This window comes from Lupinus angustifolius, chromosome LG11 (genome assembly GCF_001865875.1).
Source record: "Lupinus angustifolius cultivar Tanjil chromosome LG11, LupAngTanjil_v1.0, whole genome shotgun sequence".
Classification (NCBI taxonomy): domain Eukaryota; kingdom Viridiplantae; phylum Streptophyta; class Magnoliopsida; order Fabales; family Fabaceae; genus Lupinus; species Lupinus angustifolius.
In genome coordinates, this window is record NC_032019.1 from 27,120,496 (window position 1) to 27,128,858 (window position 8,363).

Below are 8,363 nucleotides of genomic sequence, written 5' to 3' on the forward strand. Positions count from 1 at the left end.
AAATTACAAAAAAACGTTTTTGTTTTTGTTTTTTTTCTCTTTATTTCATTTAATAATATGAACAAATAGCCACACTATTAATCTAGGTACCATTTTTTAAACCGATGGTATGAGGCGCCTAAATCTTCTTAATTCGTAACCTACTCCCGAAACCCAATTTCTATCTTTGAGCAAATCAATTTTATTTTAAAAAATTGGTTTTTTCATGTTTTCCCTCTAAAAAATATTGATGGCGACTCCATTACATTTATTGTTTCATTTTCTTGTTATTTTTGTCATTATTTTTTTAACTACTCGTAAATAACCATTGTATATAGAATTTATATTTGTTGTCTGTACAGGTTTTAGGGCTATCTTTGGTTTTTATGGATTTATGTTATCAAGGTTTGTACACTCTCACACACTTCACTATTCATGCATTGTTACATCGGCCGTCTATCGGGCCTATTTACCTATTGTTAGTGATACACTGGCTTATCGTCATTGGGCATTTGTGCACATTTCAATATTGTGTTGATGTATCACTGGGATTGTTAATGAGTATTATGGATATGGACCCCATGGTGCCTCGTACATTTTTGTTTCATATTCGTGGTATCTGGGTCGTCACCTTCTACTAGTGACGGCAGTCCGGGGACCTAGAGGAAGTCTAATACCACCAAATTTTGCATATATGGACATTAGAACTTCACCCTAAAGTTTGGCCTTTTAGACTGAACAAACCTTGTAGGATCAAACACATTTATGTTGGATACGAGAGTATACAAACTTTTATTTATTTGTTATTTTATTATTCGGCATAAAGTCGGGAAAACCTCTATTTCGCACTCATAATGTGACTCACTTTTACATGAGTTTGAGTGAATTAAAGTATCATTGCACTTTGGTATCTTTATGCCACGATGGAAGACTTACAAAAAAAATCATTTCATAACAACATTCACATGCATATCATGTACTAAAAAAAATCATTTCATAATATCATAATTTCATAACAATATTCACATGCATATCATGCACTATAAAAAATCATTTCATAATATCATTTGCATGCATGTTATGCACTAAAAAAATCATTTCATAATTCCATTACATGCACTAAAAACAAGAGAAAAAAATTTATTTCATAATATCATTTACATGCATATCGTGCATTCATGAAAAAAAATCATGTCATAATAGCATTTGCATACATGTCATAATAAAAAAACAAAAACAAAACACAACATCATAATTGCGAGGGAAAGTGAGGAAATTTCATGCGACATGTATGTCACTGCATCATTCATTTGAAATATATTCATCAAGTCATGCATGCATTGATTACATATATGTGGAAACACTAACATTATCATATATTTCTTTTAGAATTTGTTACCAACGATATCTTTTTCCATACAGCCAGATGCCATGGATTCTCAACCAAGTGCTAGTAATGCTATTGTCAAGAAAGGGGTGAAGGCAGGTTTCAAAATTGCCAGTTTGGGTATTATAAAATTTATAGATGAGAAGATTCCCTCTGAAATTCAAGTTGAGTTCCTATAAGAGTACGAAAGATTTTATGATCTATTGTTTGTTGATGTCAACGTTGCGGCCCTCAATGCGCTGACTCAATTTTGGAATTGTGACCTAGGCGTTTTGAAGATGCCTCACTTAGACACAGTCTCAGTGATCGAAGAATACCAGCAACTACTTCTGACCTGGAGGGGTCATGGGATCTATATTACGAGGGTGAAGCAACAATCAATGCGATGAGGAAGGTCATTTGGCTAACTCCCATAGATCGTATGGAGAGGAAAGATAATCAGGGTTGGTTGCAAAATGCTCTAGAGCGGCACTTACAAGAGTTGATGGATCAAGGAAATTGGTTAGCAGTCAAACCTATGCTAGCTTTGCTTATCTATGGGTTGGTCCTATTCCCCTCGATTCCTGACATGGTCAGACTTGAGGCTATGGGAGTTTTCAACACGGTACACAAGTGGAAGGTTGACCCCGTGCCTACAATCCTGGGAGATATTTTCCTAGCCCTCTCCAATTGTCACAGAAAAGGGTTCCATAAGATCCATTGTGCCCACCTGTTGCATGTATAGATGATCACACATGTGCATGTCGTCAAATGTAAATCTTTTACCAACTGCGTCACGATGGATTTTAATAGCGATCGCTTAAAGAACAGACAGTGGTTTAGTGGAAGGACATTCTCGAGCGTCTCAATCCAAATGAGTATAGGTGGATGTGTTATTGGTGTCTACAAAAGAGCATGATAATTTGGTGTGGTTCATACAATAATGTTCCTCTATTGGGCACTAATGGATGTTACTTCTACACACTAGAATTAGTATTGCGACAACTTGAACGAATGCAGATCAAACCGAGTGACGAACCTAGGGGTGAAATCCGTCTATATGGAGATGATGATGAGTTGATAAAGAATGCTAAGGAAGCTTGGGATAATCTTGTCATTAGAGAGGATCAACATCGAGGAACAACGATAGTCTACGGCATGCCTGAATATGATAGTTGGAGAGCAATTAGGGTCGGAGAGGTAATCATCTCGCCACCTCTGCCAAGAGTAGAAAATCTATCCTCACGGGAGAAGAAGCTCCAAGGCATGGTCGATACCCTTCGGGAGCAAGTGAGCATTATCGATGGAAAGAGACAAGATGCTCAGATCGAAATAATAAGGAAAGACCATGATATTGAGAAGCTGAAAAAGGAGCTAAAAAATAGAAAAGGAAGCATTTGTTCCAACCACTCTAAAAAAGGCCAAAACTGAAGCACCCATCGAGATCTGTAAGCTAAAAGAGCAATTGGAAGCCCAGAGGCGAGTTATGGATATAGACTCTAAAAAAAGAGTCGAGTTGAAGGAAGAGTTAAGGGGTTTAAAGAGGGTCGTCCATATCAGAGATGTGAGGATTGCCGAGCTTGAAAGAGATCTCAGATCAAGCCAACAACAAGCTGTTGTGGGACAAGACCAAATCGCTCATTTGACAGAACGAGTCTCGCATTTCAAGAAGTGCAGCAAAATATGGACGAGTACCGAGAGGCTCTAGCTAAGGCTAAAGGTAAAAGAAAATGGTACAAGTAAGGGCATATGAGCTGCAGTCTAAATGTAATAACATGGGGCTCGAGCTTAGCTGGAAAGAAGTGGATAAATAAAAAGAACGGAAGGCTGCCAATAGAATCACAAAAGAAGTCGAGGGATGCAAAGAAATGTGGAGGCACAGATCCATATCTTTGTTGGGACATTGGGAGACCCTCAACTATGATTGGATCGAAGATTTCGAGACTATGTACCAGGAAAGTGTAAAAGCATGGATTAATCTACCAACAAAGATCAGAGCATTCTTCAACGACTATGATAACACAGCTCAAAGAGTCAGAAATTGGAGAGAATCCATGGGATGGATGAATCTCGAGCCGAAGGATGAATCAATGTTTATGGAAGAAGACATAGAGGAAGAAGATTCAGAAGAAGAAGATATTATTATAATAGATGATGATTAGGATAAACTTTTGAATTGTGTAAAATAAAAATTAAAGTAAAAGGGGATAGGAAGAGAAACGTTGCAATTCTTCCCCCTTCAAAAAAAATCATAACAATAAATAAAGTTCATTTTTATTTCCTTCATCATCAATATTCTATATACTTTCTCGTCATGTTCAATTTTTTTAAAATGCAAAACTCAGACGTCTGGTTAAGAAGAATTCAAGGCTCAAGATAGAATTACTAGTGTGGGGCTCAAAATAATGCAACCATATTATGGAGCCCTTGTGCTCCTTCTATGGTTGTCATTAACTGCAATATGATCTAATAAGGTTATAACCTTAGAAAATGATTGCGGAATAGCCAAAAAGTATTGAGAGGACAATGCATCATTGGATAAAAAAGGAATTAACCTTTTATAAATCCTAATGAATGATTATTTAATGGACGTTTAAAAAATGTCGGTCTTTAATTAGAAACCATTGCGCAACCTCAGAGGAATAACTCTAATCTGAGTCACTCTTACAACACAAGGTCACACACGAGGATGGATGTTGGAAGGAACTTCAGAGAAGAGATTAATGAGGTTAAGGGAAAGATGGATGAATTGGCTCATGCTCAAAATAGGATGGAAGACACGATGCTGGACATCAAGAACAGTCTTACCCTTTTGGCTGTGAACCAAGGGGGGATGAATGGCAGAGGCCAAGAAGGGGATGTTCCCCTGATTAGGGAAGGGTTCTGCCCCAAAGGTTATGCCCAGTAAGAGGCAGAAGGACCCACTAGGCCTCATTTCAAACAGCACCAAGTGACCATTTTGGTCATCAAACAAGAGCACCTCCAAAAGTGAATAACAATCGAGTTAGGGAAAATGGTGGAGCTTATGAGGAATGGATGGAGAAGATTCATGAAAAATTGAAGACCATCTGTGGGACTAATGTTCATGGGTCCCTAAGGATTGAGGATTTATGTCATTCCACAAACGTCGTGATCCCTAAGGATTTCAGGGTACCCGATTTCTCCAAATATGACGGAAGTGGCAACTTGCGGTTCATCTAGTTGGTTACGCTACGTAGATGGCGATATGGTCAAAGGATTACAATTTCCTCATTTGTTTTTTTTTCATGAGAGTCTAATTGGCCCAACATTGGAATGGTATCTGGAGTTGGATTTGAGTCACATTTCTGGGTCGACCGAACTTGCTGATTTGTTCATAGATCGGTATAAGTTTAATGTCGAGTTAGCCCCTACTCGTGAGAAACTAGGGGAAATACAAAAAAAGAAGACGAAGTCGTTCATGGAGTACACGATAAGGTGGAGAGGGTTGGCACTCCTTGCTCGAGATGTGCTTGTATTTTATGGGGATCTTAGGAACCCCTTGTGTCGGGATCATGACAGGGGTTGCCTACACGGATTTTCGTGAGCTAATGGATGCTGGCGATAGAATAGAGATGTTAGTCAAGGCTGTAAAATTATCAGTAAGCAAACGAGATGGCATTGCCGCTAACAAGAATTTTCTTGTGAAGAATAAGGAGAACGACGTTAACTAGGTGCACCACCAGCAACAATGGAGGTCGTAGTATACCCCTCCGGAACAACACCTACCTACCAAGTGAAAAATGGCTCACAATCCTTCAACTACCCTCGCCCGACCTACATAGACCAGACCTTACATCTCCAATCATACGAACCCCTTTTTTCGCCAAACGAACAACCAAAACCGCAATGCACCCACAAGCATACAAGCTCAACCAAATCGTCGCCAAAACACATTCTTCTCTAACCTTCCTCCTTTTCCAAAGCTAGCCATAACCAATGCCGAGCTTTTCCGACAATTAGTAGATCGTCACCTGATGGCACCCTACCTTGTCTGACCCAATGAATCCAACTTTCCTCCTTGGTACAACGCAGACCACACCTTCAGCTATCACATGGATATGGCGGAACATTCCATTAAGGATTGTGAGCAGTTTAGAATGGCAGTAAGGAAACTGATGGCCTATGGAAAGCTCGAGTTCGAGGATGAGGCTCGGTCAGATATCAATAATAATCCCATCCCGAACCACAATCAAAGGATCAATGCTATCATTATGGAGAAGTCACTAGTGAAAAGAGTGTCTAACTTGGGTGTGTCAATGAAACACCTTTTCTATGGTTTGAAGGAAACCGACTATGATATTGTGGCGCCAACCACGAACATGGATGATGAGAGAAATTGGGATCTAGACTCTCACTATGACTACCATCACGGTCAAGCTAGACAGTCCATTGAAGACCGTTGGGGATTTAAAATGAGGGTTCAGTCCTTGTTAAATCTTGGGGTCATCCAAGTTCAAAAGCGTGAACCTAATGGTGAAGAGGTAAATGTGGTAGAAAATGTTACGCTTAAGGTCCCACTCCTCAAGAATTCAAGTCCAAAAAGAGTAACTCTTAGGGCGAGAAAGCCTCAATCTTTCACATACGAGAGTATCCACACGGTCCCATAGAGTTATGAGATGAAGGTGGAAGTAGTAGGGGAAGGCCTTGTAGCTCGTACATCAAATGCAGTCATGGCTGGCAGAATTACGAAGAGCGGAAGGTGTTATGGTCCTTCAAAGGGTGATGCTCGGAAAGTCCGGAAGAATGTAGGAGAGAATAGTTATCCAGTGAATGAAGTCACTAAGAAGGAAGATGAGGAATTCCTGAAAATCATGAGGCAGAGCGAGTATGATGTGGTGGAGCAGTTGAGAAAGACCCAATCAAAGATCTCTTTATTGGGTTTAATTATATCCTTGGATTTTCACAGGACAGCATCGTTGAAAGTGCTTAATGAGGCCTATGTCAACCCCGATGTCACGCCCAACAAGATGGTTAACATGGTCGACCCGATAAAACATGTCAACATGATAACCTTCTTTGACGAAGAAATGGTGAAGCAGTCAGAGAAAGTGCCTCATGCACTACTCATCACGGCTAAGTGTCGAGGTCACATCATGGGTAGTATATTGATAGATGGAAGGTCAACTCGGTAGAGATGAGGTTGTTCCCAAGAAGATGATCATGCATGCTTGTGATGGCAACCATAAGAGCATATTGGGCGAAATAAAGCTGCCATTAGAAATCGGGCCTAGCGTCTTTCAAGTGCTATTTGTGGTCGTGGAAGTGGATTCCTCTTATACAATGTTGCTGGGTAGATCGTGGATTCACAAGGCAAGGGCAGTACCATCCACTTTGCATCAGGCGGTGAAATTTGTCCAAGATGGTATGGTGGTCACAGTACAAGGTGAAGAGGAAGTTTTGGTTTCAAAGATAATCTTAGTGTCGTATGTGGAGAGTACTAGAGATGGTGATGACTTCTTGTATTGCTTTGAGGTAGTCGAGAATCAGCAGCATCAAGAAAATGGTCACACATGGAATAAATCAGGTGGTCACTCAAATCATGGCTAAAAATGGGTATGAGGAATGGAAAGGTTTAGGCATACACCTCCAAGGCACTCATTCGTTCGTATTAATCTCCAAAAAGTTCGATAAATTCGGTCTGGATATGAAGCTTCGCAAGAAGGAAAGAACAAGTGTCTGAGTCAAGGGAACAAGCATGGTGGGGTGTTGGAGGAGGATATCCCTCATATCACTGCATCATTCCCCATGAATGATGGAGTGATCTTGCTAGATGACCTTATTGAGCCATGTTCCCATCTTTCCGTCAACTCTCTGGAAGAATACAGCGCACCCGAGGCTAGCAACATCCGCATTTATGAGGACAACACACCCTTGCAAAACTGGCATTCGGAACCATTAGATGATATAGTTTCATTAAAGCAAACTTTTGATTATGTTGTAATTATGGTTTTTCGGATTTGTTTGAAATTATGTTTATATGAATTGAGACAATATCTTTGGTAATTTGTATTGTTAGCCAATGTTTCACATCATTAACTTATCCCTCATCATTATCACACTCAATTTCTTACTTTCTTCTATATGAATTTGCATGTTTTGTTTTCCTTTCCATCTCCCAACGCTTAATGAATGAATACAGGTACCTAAATCTTGTAGAATATTTACCCAATAATACGGTAATTGAAAATCCATCGGTTAATTCTTCTGCGACGCCGGATGACGTACCCATTGTGCTGGGTGAAGAAGAGGAGGATGTGGGGGAATTTTCGAAGATGTTGGAGCATGTCGAAAGGGAGCTAAAAATGTAGACAATCCATAACACATCTTTTCCAAGAGTATATGGATGAATTTTCTTGGTCTTATAAGGACATGCCAGGGCTGAATCCTAACATAGCATCACACAAGATCCCCATATATCCGGGTGCCGAGCCCAAGAAGCAAAAGTTGAGAAGGATGCGTCTGGACATGTCATTGAAGGTAAAAGAAGAGGTGACAAAGCTCTTGGACTCCGGTTTCATAGAAGTGTCTAGACATATAGAATGGATTGCTAATATGGTGATGGTGCCCAAGAAAGGAGGAAAAGTAAGAATGTGTATGGACTATAGAAACCTTAACAAGGCCAGCCTGAAATATGATTTTCCTATCCCTTATATTGATGTGCTAGTCGACAGTGCAGCCATGAGTCATTGGTTCTCTTTCATGGACAAATATGTAGGATACAATCAAATTCTGATGGATGTCGATCACAAGGAAAAATCCATGTTTATCACTCATTGGAGCACCTATTGCTACAGGGTCATGTCTTTTGGACTAAAGAATGTGGGGCAACATATCACTGTGCAATGGTGGCCCTATTTCATAATCTGATGCACAAAGAAGTGGAGGTGTATGTAGATGATATAATCGCCAAGTCTAAAGCAGGGGACATTCATGTTGCAATCTTGCAAAAGTTATTAGAAAGACTAAGAAAATATCAGATGAAGTTAAACCCCGATAA